The sequence below is a fragment of the Coccinella septempunctata genome, chromosome 2, assembly GCF_907165205.1.
Source record: "Coccinella septempunctata chromosome 2, icCocSept1.1, whole genome shotgun sequence".
Taxonomy (NCBI): Eukaryota; Metazoa; Arthropoda; class Insecta; order Coleoptera; family Coccinellidae; genus Coccinella; species Coccinella septempunctata.
In genome coordinates, this window is record NC_058190.1 from 48963377 (window position 1) to 48972715 (window position 9339).

The following is a 9339-nucleotide window of genomic DNA, read 5'->3' on the forward strand; positions in this document are numbered from 1 at the left end:
ATCAGGGCAGGTTTCCTTAATCTGACAGTTTGAAGATGATAACAAGGCATTTTTTCAAAATATCTCCCTTCCTGTATCTCTAATCGTTTCTGTATTCATTATGAAAGTTGTAGATAATAAAATTTTATACAAATTTTGTCTGAAGCAATTTTATATACTCTCAAGCATTTTCGAGCTAGAGAGCGATGAGTGCGAAAGGGCAAGGTCAATGTAGAATCCCTGTGTAATGTATATCCACCCCAAAAACGTTTGGACGTAGAAAAAATTTGCTTTGGACGAAATTCGTTGAAAATGTTCTGCTCTACATTTTTTATTATAAATGTGAAAAAGATTTGAAGCCTAGGAAAGGAGATATTTCAAAAAATGTGATATTTATTGTCAAATTTTGTTGTTTCGGCTTGCTGAAAGTGTCAGACTAAATATTTTTCCATTATTCTTGAATCATTACCTTCAGAATGAGAAAATACACGTTATTTTTTTTTATGCTTGTCGACCTCCCACATATTATGTACAATGATCCTTTCGTTTTTACTATCCTGAGAGGGAGTCAGGGTGTCCTCAACAATTCCTCCTATGAAAAGGTCTAATTTAGTTAAAGTACTCTACAGGGTTCAAGGTATCTCCCCTTATACTAATCTGATACGCTCGAGTAAATCCCGAATTTTCCTCTTGGGCTCTCCAACTATTCCAAAAAGGGACAGTAATGATGATGATTTTCAGATACATGAAGGGAAATGGGAAATACTCCTCAATTTGGGTTATCACAACATATTCAAGTTCAAACTGAATAATTATGAGTTTCATTCATTGTTCAAATGCACCGCGGAAACTATTCAAAATCATTCTTTGAATATGAGGTTTTGAAATTTAAATCGCTTAGTTTCTAGTTTACGATTTGGCAACAGCGCCTACTAAAAAAAAGAACAATGGCTTGTTTATAAAATAACAGCTGTTGATTTACAGCCACCATAAGGCGCATACTCACTGGTGAGCCTCAACAGCAACCGGCCATAAAAATCCCATAAAATTTCACGACCTTCCTCGTTCGACTTCATAGACAGCCATCTTTGTCTATCTCATCTAGATAGTGTATTTGTTGTCCCTTATTATCAACACATATTTCAGTTGATGTTGCCAACTTGTGCAATAGAAACGAAACGCTTTAAATTTTAAATAACCATTTCTATTTTTCATCTTTAAGTACTCAAAATAAGTTTTTTGGGAAACGGCTGAAATAGTTATTTCAAAATGTAACGTTTCAAAGATATTTCATAAAAAATAACATCATTTTCGTCACAAGAAGTATTCCCTATTGCGACCATATTTCGACATAAACTGTATCTCATAGGACTCTTTCGAGTCAGAGAAGTAAATGAAAATCCCACTGAATAAAATCTGATAATGAATCCAATGAAATTCCATCATCCGAAAAGGCCCTCGTAATATACAAAAAAAATATACGTCACGCATGGTTTTCAAACGTTGGTGTGCTAAAACTCACCGGCGGCATATTCATGGCAGTCAGCTCGTTGGTTACTCGTTTAACGCGAAAATGCTTTTCAGCGGTTTCACTCCTACTGACCACGAGGATATGCCGCTGAAATACGGAAAAAATATGAGAGTCGTAAGCGGCAGTGTTATTGATCACGCGGCAGGGAATTTCTTTCGACCATGTTTGATCAATTTTTCAATTGAAACAGGAATAATTGGTAATCCGTCAACGTCCCCTTTTTAATCATTTACGGAAAGTTTCCATCACGTGGATCGATGTATTCTATTTTCTGGAAAACCGGACTGCTTTCATTCGTGACAAACCAACTATATTTCCATTGAATAAAAGGATCAAAGGATTCCACATCATTTTTGACAACCCTTATTATATAACTAGTTTTTGCAAAATCTTCAAGACCAATTTTTTACCGAAAGCGATGTTTTCGCGTCCTGAGGAAAAATATGCTAATGACATCGAGTCCTTAGTTTCAGAGGTATGAGCAATTTGAAAAAATAAAAGGAGAATCTGTTTCCTTTCCTCCGAAGCTTCTTGATCTAGTAAGGTTCTAATCATTTTCAATTCATTGGTGTATTTTGCAGCATTGACCTTTACAGTCATGATTGCTATTACTACGATAAATTGTTATCGTTTCAGTTCGATGATGTTTTCGATGAAAACACGAATTTACATCACTGTCAACATTTCGATCACTATTTATTGCGACCAAATTGCACTCACGGTTGCCAGGATAAATATTTCCCTGTTATGAAATGATGACGGTTTCCGTAATGCTTAGATAAATATTTAGGTGGGTGTATTCATTATCGAAATGTCCATGTGTTAATTTATGATTAGTGGAAATTTTTCCGGTTTGGGTCGTGAAATTCGGATTCGTTCATTAGCCACTTGAAAATACAGCGATATTGAATGTTCTCGTCATACTGGATATATTTCGGAAAAAGTATGAATTTCAGCGAGATTGTTCTGAATCCCACCAGCTCATTGAGTGATAGCAAACCAAATAAAAAATTTTTGAGAATGGGATGCTGTCTCAATGAAATAATATTCTTGTTTTTGACTGCTTATATAGGGTGGATCTGACTCTGACAAATATTTTAACAGTAGATTCTTGAGGTCAAAAGAAACACTTGTTTCCTTTACTAGTTTTTCCGCATCGCCTTGGTTTAAAAGATACAGGCTGTTGAAAAACCATAAAACAAATTTATTTTCAGTTCAATCTCCCAAACGGTTTTATCGAAAGAAATGAGTATCGGAATACAGTTTTTTATTTACTCGATAAATCTTTTTCAACCACAAGATATCATCCACGTCTTCCAGTTTTCACAGTCTTCCATTTTTTCGTATAATACGCCGTTTTCGAGTAATTCGATGTTCAAAAATTAAAAAGTATCTGTGAAATTTAAAAATTTGTCAATACAACTATTTAAAAGATCCACAGATGTGCAGTGTTACAGATTCAGTTAGTTATACTGAAGGTTATTGTGCTTTTCCAGGGGTAGCAAGCTCATTATGAAATTCAAAATGGCTGTGTCTTTTTATCAGGGCCGAATCGGAAAATATTGTATAAAAAAAAGTGTTTCTTTAGACGCTAAAATCTACGGTTAAGATATTTGTTCGAGTCAAAGACTTACCCAGTATTTTGGGAGCTGACATATCCAGAATACAGGATTCAATAATAAATGGCTTTTGCACGTTGGTAAAACCATCTTTATAATTTGCTGATAATTATACTGTAACAACGATCTAAGACAATCTGAAGACCAAAACAGCTGTTTACAAAGCAGTGGTCCTCCTAACGCCTCTTTATGGAAGCGAAAGCTGGACGACTTACAGGCGACATATTAAACAGCTTGAACAAAAGCAACAACGTCATCTAAGACAGATAATGCACATCAGATGGTTCCACAAAGTTTCGAATTCGGAAGTCTTGCAACGCGCGAGTTGTACAACAATTGAGACTTAAGTAACGAGGGCCCGACTCAGATGGAGCGGCCACATTCTGAGGATGCAAGACACAAGACTCCCCAGAATAGCTCTGTATGGCGAATTCACAGAGGGAGCCCGAAAACAAGGAGGCCGATATAAGCGGTTTGAAGATATACTGCATCAATCCCTGAAATCAGTTAATGCCAATCATAACTGGAAACAACTAGCGTTAGACAGGTTACAGTGGAGGTCTTTGGTACACAGTTATAATGGAGACTCGAGAAGGATACAGCGGCGGCCAGATCTGGTTGGTGATGCCCGGAGTGTGGAAGGATCTGTAGGTCACGGTTGGGTCTCTTCAGTCACAGGAGGGCACACAAGTAATTATAAGTTTGATGATGAATGAATGAATGAATTAACATGAAATCCAACGCAGCAGAAGCTGAGACTCCTAACCTCAACCTATGAGCTTTGCTAACGAAGAATTTTTTTACGGCAAGTTATTAGTATGAACTCAAACATTCGATAGTTGTTTTAGCTGCTATTTCAACCTACACAAATCAAATTTCCCGCGGCCATGTTTTTTATAATGCACCGATGCAGTCGAACTTTTGTTTGTGTCGCATTCATACCCCACTTCCCCGGGGAAATTCATTCACATCCAACTATACCCATTTTGTGTACCGAAAAAGTTGAATCACGTGTCACGAATTATGGAAATACCGTTCGGCCAGGCCGACTCGATAATTCACTTTTCGTTTTCGTAAAATCTATCGTTTTCAGCGCGAAACAATTTTCGCGCCGAAATTAAATAATGGCCCCAATGAAAATTGATGAAATTCCGGCTTTTCAGCGTCAAAGCGAACGTTTCTGTGATTAGTTGGCGAAATGAATTTCGCGGCCAGTCGACCGAATATCTTTTTGAATTATTTTGATACGGCCGCGATCGAAATTGGCCGTGGAACGGTTTTACAAAAACGGGAAGTCGGCGTCTGAATCGACGTTTTTCACGGCGGCAGGAGCGGGATAATGGCCAAAAATGAAAATGAAACGGATTGCCTTGGGGGAATACGGTTCGAATCGCGCTCGCGATTGATATTTAGGAGTTTCGTGTATTGCAAATTTCGTTCGGATTTTACATTGCGACTTTTGGGAGTTACGCCGGTTGTGGGTATCGATCGGTTCGTTGACTCCGTTTATGCGCACCACCATCAATTTTCGCCGCCACTTGAGGAAGCTAGTTTTTGGTTATCACCAAACAATTTGATTAGTCAAAAATTATTACTATTTGCCCTTGGCAAAATTAGATATAATAAACGCAAAAAGAAACGTTCTTGACGTTCATAGTCAAGGGGCTCAAATTTCCAGGGGTGCAACTAACATCCTCACATAGTTCGATCTAAAAAAGTATCTGTCATGATAACCTGGTCCTAAAAATTTAAGGACATTGAATCAATTGGCGTTTTTTCTTCGGATAAACCCAATTTTCTCTTGGAATATGTGTTTGTAGAGTAATTCAGTAAGAGTCCAAAGAAATGATGTATTCAAAGGAACAAGAATACAATATCTGAGAAAATATATCCGACGAGAAACCGAAATTTTGCTAATTTTATGTGCTCATAGTTTTTTAATACAAAGAATGACCTCAATACCAAAAAGATTCTTGCCAAAGTTGTGGCAAAAAACAGAGGAAGTGTTAGGTACCTTCTGAATCAGTATCCAAAGACTGCATTCCCAAATTCACGATTCATTCTTGTAATTTTTCACGCAAGACCTTGACTTTTCTCAAATTGAAGTCGTTGAGCATCATGTTTTGCAATTGAGTAAAATATCTTCAAGTCCAGTATTTATAAATCTTGATATTATAATTATTGTGTTCCAAAGTTTTTTCATCATAATTGGGCGGCAAACTTCTTGATGCAATGACATCGACGATTTGATTTTTATACAAGGTGATTCATTGGAGAATGGGCGGAAGCTAAGGGTAGATTGAGGACACTGACGTGAGTCAGAACTCACATTTGAAGGGCTCATCTCTCTTTACAATCAAGAAACAGAGTGTTTCATTTTGCCAATTTCTTCAATCACCCATAACTTCCGAACCACCTTATATAAATATGTCGATGATATTTGGTCCGGCCTATAGGAAAAACTGATAAATAATATTGAATAAAAAAAACCACCCTGTACATCAAGATTGTTTGTATTTCATATAATATTCGAGAAAAGGAAAAAACTAAAGAGAAAAATGTATTTCTCGTACTTCCGCATGCACTTTCATTACTCGATAAAGCTCGTGAAATCTGTAATCAAAAGCTTATAAAACCTAAATTTATTCAGTTTTCACTAATTTTCCTGATTTGATTGAATCTTCAGCCTCTCATCGAGCCCTTATTTTTTGGGTCACAAACTTCAAACATAAGGATTGAATAGATTTGTCTCTGATTGAACTGTGATAATTTCAAGTGATTTTCTTACTAAAAAGATAACATTTATTTATTAGATATCAGTCATCTGCTTTCGTAGTGTTTCACGTTTGTGACCCAAGAAATTCAATTGAATTGGAAAATTAAAAAAATGCCGAATGAAATTCAATTTTTTTGAAATTTCGGTTACCTACTGTGTTTTATGAATATTCAGATCTGATTAGGTTAAGTGAGTATTGAATTCGCATGCAGAAGTACTAGAAATACCTTGTTACCTTCAGTATTTTCTGCTATTTTTGAATATCCTATCAAATTCAAGAACTTTTTTGGGTTGAATTTTATTTATGAATTTTCACTAGGCCAAACCTGAGAAACGATTCAATTACCATGTCAGTATGAAATAGTTGTTGCGTAGAATAAACACACACAATATCATCAAAATATATAGGCTAGTTAGAAAGTTATGGGTAGTTAAAGAAATTGTCACAATCAACAATACACTCTGAATCTTGATCATAAAGAGAGATAGACCCTTGAAATAGAGGTTATTTTGACTCACTCCATGCCCTCTATCTACCCTGTCACTCATTTACCAATGAATCACCTTGTACCATAATGCAAAAATGTCCATAGTAACGTTGCAAACCAAGAATTGCTTGAATTTACTTCAGTTATAAACCTCATGCGAGATAACTTCCACTTGTCTTCTTGTCTACTGAGTCAGCTGTAACTAGAAAATGACTATTTCTGTAGTTGGAGTAGCAGCAATTGTCGCTTTTAATGAACCTTCCTATGTAACGAGCGCATTCGCCAAATTGCAACTCTCTTCAAAATCGATAGGTGAGACAAGAGCTACATTCTTACTCTCAATTATGATCATTTGAAAGATTCAGTAATTTCGAACACTTTTACACATTTCTGTGTGTGCTACCTGTCCTTTGAAAACAGAACTAACCTTGAATTAGACCCTTCAAAACCCTTTCTGATGTTGTGATTATTTCACAATAACGAATAAAATTTGTCTGTCCAAAAAACCAACTGGTCTGAATGATGAAATTTGATTCGAAATTCGAACCTGTATAGACATGAATATGCAACACATTCCCTACAAAAAGGAGTAAACATTTTTCCCTTCGGCAACCATTGCGTATTACGCTTCATCCAACCCCTCAGGAATCGATTCACGTCACCCAGGTGCAGCGAAATATCTCCCACTAATTCGATTCCTACGCCGATGGCTGTGCCTCTCCTCCTGTTGCCCGAGTGTATTGCAAGAAATCGATGTTCAATTTGCATGAGAATCTTCAATTTTCGAATTAAATTTCCACCCAATCGCCCATTTCATAATCGCGATATAACTGAAAGATATAATGAGAAATTCATGGAATAATCCGGAGACGGTGGAGGAGGCCCGGAACGAAGATCAGAAAATTCATTTGGTCGATCGGGGCCCGCTCCTGACGTGGTTTTCCAAACCTTCCAATTATCCAGTCTTCCTCGAGAATCCTCCTCATTTGTCAGCGAGCTCGGCGTCTGCCTACTTGACACAATATTCATCTTTTCGTGTCTGAATTAGTTTGAATAAAATGCGTAATGAGAGTACTTGTGATTTCTTATTATCTTGGTCGCTTGAGAGGTACGCTGTTGGTCATGTTTCTATTGGGCGTGCTTGGATGCTCTTTGAAGCGGTCGCTTCTTGTACCACTCGGCTGGATAGAACGACTTGCTTCAGATTGTGTCAAGTTATTCATTCCATAAGTTATACTTCCGTGACAAATTGAAACCTGGGGCTGTTCAGGAATATTCTTATTCTGTGAACCACAGTTTCAGTGAAGAGACGAGAAGGATTTCACATCGGGCAATGAAAAGTGGATTAACTGAGAAATTTGAAGTTGTGGTTCATTCTTGACCGACCGTCGACATCAGTAATAATATGGGGAGTCTGGGAGAGTTGAACCCCTTTTCACACTGGAGCCACTTAAGTTGTATCTGTGAATGGTAGCAACTTATTTTTTTACGTGAAGATATCATGCCCAAACAGGTAACGATAGATAATAGTAGAGTGATGGTAAGATGAACATTTCGAGTACAGATATCGATTTTTCGTCTGATGAAGGAGTCTGATATAGACTCCGAAACGTTATCACTTAGAATTATAATTTCAACGTTATTTATTTTCAGTTCATTGTCAGGCAACAATTTTTTTCTAGTTAATTTGCTCCTGACAAATTAGTGCAAGAATTTACGCAGGAGCAAATCGTTGATTTTGTTTCAGAGATTAGGAGTGAAAACCCTAAAAAGTTTATGAAGAAATTTCGAGTATAGCAATTCTTACTTTAAAAAACGAAAATTGGCTCATTTCTCCCTAACACATGGAAAAGTTGAATAGGGGCGAAAGAGACTTGACCATAAGTTTGTTCATCAGGAAAAACATTGAAGGAAAACAGTTTCCAATGGCCAATTGTCTATTTCATCATCAGAATTATGAGTGTATGAAAATTGTCTATTTCAGTCACTTTCTTTTATTTCCGAGATGTTTTTTACTTTTTTGAACCTTTGTAAATTTTTTTATATTTATTTCTATTATCAAATTTTCTTCTTGAAGCAAACTATTATCTAAGCTCAGTGCGGGAAACTTGGACCACTGATTATGTCTCCCGACCATAGCATGGGTCAAGAATCCCCCATCTATTCTATCCAACAGATGTTTTCTTGAAACTTTCACAACTATTATTAAAAAGGCTCATCGTTTGTAAAATAATATTAGTCAATGAAAGCAATAAAACTAAATAACACCACACACCTATTAAACTCTTCAGACAGTGTAACAAACAAAAATTTTTCAATTTCTTACTTACTAACAACAAAATCACGTTCAACCCTCTCACTTCCAAACTGTTCTGATGGCGGCCAAAATAGAGCTACCACTAGTTGTGCCTTGTTACGAGTATGTCGCAAGCTATTTACGATACCGGTAGCGCGAAATTTTAATTTAAATATTTGAGGTGGTTCAAGTCTCCTACCAGAGCAAGTCTCCCGGAGTCCCCCTAGCCAGTTTTGTATCATAACGTACTATGATATTACCATTGAGGGGCAAATTACATTCACTGAATGAATTTTCCTCAGGATATTGACATGGATTTATAAAAAACACTCTAAATCATAATAGAATAAACCTAACCAAGACTTCCTGTATGTCTATCAGCGGTCCAGTCAAAGTCAGCTGATATCCGAATGGATTATTCAGTGATTCACTGTGGCATGTGTTAAATTTTCAAAGCCAACTGAGTGATGGACTATAATGGTTCTCGTTGGGATAGAAAAATCGCTCATAATGCATGAGGAAAAGCGAGTTCTGTTGCTGAAAATACGCGAACTAGAGAAAAATTCGGTTCAAGTCATCTCATGTTCAAGTTGTGGTGTACTTGGGTATGAGTCCAGGAAGACCGCCTGCCATCAGCACCTCGAGGCATG